At 40.9% G+C, this 3,330-nt stretch overlaps 1 non-coding gene across 1 annotated transcript; it reads left to right on the top strand.

Annotated features, from left to right (window-relative positions):
* The first annotated feature begins 219 nt into the window (after window positions 1-219).
* LOC126012768 (U2 spliceosomal RNA) lies at window positions 220-408 on the top strand. Its single transcript, XR_007497164.1, has one exon. It is a non-coding gene; the product is annotated as a U2 spliceosomal RNA (small nuclear RNA).
* Window positions 409-3,330: the final 2,922 nt, after the last annotated feature.

Consider the following 3,330-nt stretch of genomic DNA (forward strand, 5'->3'; position numbering starts at 1 on the left):
CTAACTTACCCTTAAATATAATTGATATTGAACATCAGTTCTATTATACCTGTACTTTAGGTAAAGTTTTAAGTTGAAATGTCATTATTTTCTTCTCAGAAGGATTAAAGGAAACAGAAGTCAGTGGCTTGGGGTTTAGGAAGAACCCTTGGTGATGGTGGTTCACTAAATTTGGCTCCAGCATAGTTTTGGCTAGTTTGAGATTAAAAAGTAAGGTGGATTGTTTCTTGGCCTTTTAACTAAGATCAAATATAGTATTTGTTCTGATCAGTTTAATACCTGATATGTCCTTTATCCGAGGACAACATATTAAATGGCTTTTTGAAGCAGGGAGTTGGAATAGAACTTGCTTTATCCACTCCACGCATCCGCCTAGTATTGCAGTATTCCCAGGAGCATGCGCACACATGCGCACACATGCACACACAAACACACACACACACACACACAAACACACACACACACACAGTAAGGAGGGACTTGATAAGCTAGAGTTCCAATTCTGATTATTTGAAAAGTTTTTGTTCTTTTCTCCATTTTGCATAGCCCGTCATGCAGCTGCCAAGAATTTTAAGTATGTCCTCTTTCTTTTTTCCTTATGAGCAATCTTCATCTAAAATTTTTTATTTTTCTTTGTCTATTAAACTGTTGTTGATTCTTACTAATTTTCTACAATGAGGGCTTGGAATGTTATTACCTCCCTCCATCACCCATCTTCAGCTTTTTTGTCACCTTCCAGTCTGCTTCTTAGATTGCAGGATTTCCACTACCTGTCCTCTTCCTTGCTTCCAAGCCCAGGGATAATAGTTGTTTTCTCATGACTTCTTTTCTTTGTCTCAATACATTAGTTTTCAGGGGGCCAGCTTGCTGAGTTCAGCTTAGGAACTGAGGTCAACATCTGAGTCTCCTCAGCATTCAAACTGGAGAGAAATCCTGGCGACTTGAAGCTTAGGCCCCAGGCAGTGGCAACTCCTGCTTAACATTGAAGCTGCTCTACCCTTCCAGGGAAAGACGAGGTACTGGATGAGCACAGGTCAGGAATACCCAAGTTTCTTACCACCTCAGCTCATTAGGACCAGAAAAGAGAGTTTAATGGGCTGAGTGCATGCTTTGCACACTCAGATCCATGGTCAATTTCTGGCACTTCATGGTTCCCCAAGAACCTTTGGGAGCTACCAAAGCACAGAAATAGGATCAGCCCCTGACCACCACTGGGTATGACGCCTAAGCTAGAAATAAATGAGTAACAAGAGAACTTTAAAAATGTTAATATTTCTTGACTCTTAGCTTCTTATTAGTGATAAAATAATAGCTAAATAATGATATATAGTAAAATAACAGATTGGAGCCTAAAGTTTTTCTCTTTCTCTTTCTCTCTCCCTCCCTCCCTCCCTTCCTTCCTTCCTTCCTCCCTCCCTCTCTTTCCTTCCTTCCTTCCTTCCTTCCTTCCTTCCTTCCTTCCTTCCTTCCTTCCTTCCTTCCTTCCTTCCTTCCTCCCTTCCTTCCCTCTCTCTTTCCTTTCTTCCTTCCTTCCTTCCTTCCTTCCTTCCTTCCTTCCTTCCTTCCTTCCTTCCTTCCTCCCTCTCTCCCTCCCTCCCTCCCTCCCTCTCTCTTCCTTCCTTCCTTCCTTCCTTCCTTCCTTCCTTCCTTCCTTCCTTCCTTCCTTCCTTCCTTCCTTCCTTCCTTCCTTCCTTCCTTCCTACCTTCCTTCCTTCCTTCCTTCCTTCCTTCCTTCCTTCCTTCCTTCCTTCCTTCCTTCCTCCCTCTCTCCCTCCCTCTCTCCCTCCCTCTCTCTCTCACTCTTCCTTCCTTCTTTCTTCTTTCTTTCTTCTTTCTTCTTTCTTTCTTTCTTTCTTTCTTTCTTTCTTTCTTTCTTTCTTTCTTTCTTTCTTTCTTTCTTTCTTTCTTTCTTTCTTTCTTTCTTTCTTTCTTTCTTTCTTTCTTTCTTTGTTTCTCTCTCTCTCTCTCTTTCTTTCTTTCTTTGTCTCTCTCTTTCTCTTTCTTTCTTTCTTTCTTTCTTTCTTTCTTTCTTTCTTTCTTTCTTTCTTTCTTTCTTTCTTTCTTTCTTTCTTTCTTTCTTTCTTTCTTTCTTTCTTTCTTTCTTTCTTTCTTTCTTTCTTTCTTTCTTTCTTTCTTTCTTTCTTTCTTTCTTTCTTTCTTTCTTTCTTTCTTTCTTTCTTTTTTCGGCCACCCCCGGTGATGCTCAGGGGTTACTCCTGGCTATGTGCTCAGAAATAGCTCCTAGCCCATCCTAGGCTAGCACATGCAAGGCAGACTCCTTATTGCTTGCACCACCGTTCCGGCCCCTGGAGCCTAAATTTCTAACATTCTAACTCCAAGGGCTATATATTAGAACATAGGGTCTTTTTCACCTTCTTTGTAATTTTGGGCCACACCCGCTGACGCTAAGACCTTATTCTTGACTCCTTGCTCAGGGATCATTTCCTAGTGGTGCTCAGAAGACTATATGTGGTGCTTGGGATCAAACCCAGGTCAGCAGTGTGCAATACAAGCATCCTATCCAGTAATCTTATTCAGTCTCTAAAATTTTCTAAGGCCCTCAAAATGTCCTTTTATAAGAAAAACATACATTATCATGGAAATATAATCATAATTTTGTTAAAAGTAAACAGGTATGATCAAAAAGTAGTATTCAATTAAATCACAGTAACAGAAAGGCAGGCAGGAAGATTGGGGCAGGCAATATCTCTGGCAACTAATTCTGGGGACATAATAAAAGTTCTTAGAGAATTTACCTTGCAATCAGTTGACCTGGGTTTGATCCACAGCTCTCTATACCCAGGTTCTCTGAGCCTGTCAGGAGTTATTTCTGGGCACAGAGCCAGGAGTAACATTTGAATGCCCTGGGTGTGCTACCCCCCCCCCCCAGGTGTGCTCCCAAATCCCCTCCCCAAAAATAAAAAGATCATTTACTTAAAGGACATAATTTCAAGATTAATTTTATAACCAATAGTAGGGATCTTAATAGCCAACAAGTTGTATGGTGGTGAAGGCCCATACCAAGCAGTGTTCAGGGTTTACTCCTAAATCTGGTTAATAATCACTCTTGGTGGTGCTCAAGCAGACAATATGGGATGCCAGGACTTGAACCTGGGTTTGTACCTCTCCTATTCAGATGCATTTGTGTTTTATATTGATGGATCATCCTCAGGGAAACGTGGAAATATTAGTTCATCCCTGACCACAACAGTGTGTACAATTACAACTCTGCATAACAAGTAGAACTTGCTACCTTAATCTACCTATTATCACATGTGTCAGGTCCCTGTAATATTGTAAGCAACTCAGCATATGTATTTGGCCTCTTTC

The sequence above is a fragment of the Suncus etruscus genome, chromosome 6, assembly GCF_024139225.1.
Source record: "Suncus etruscus isolate mSunEtr1 chromosome 6, mSunEtr1.pri.cur, whole genome shotgun sequence".
In the NCBI taxonomy this organism is placed as follows: domain Eukaryota; kingdom Metazoa; phylum Chordata; class Mammalia; order Eulipotyphla; family Soricidae; genus Suncus; species Suncus etruscus.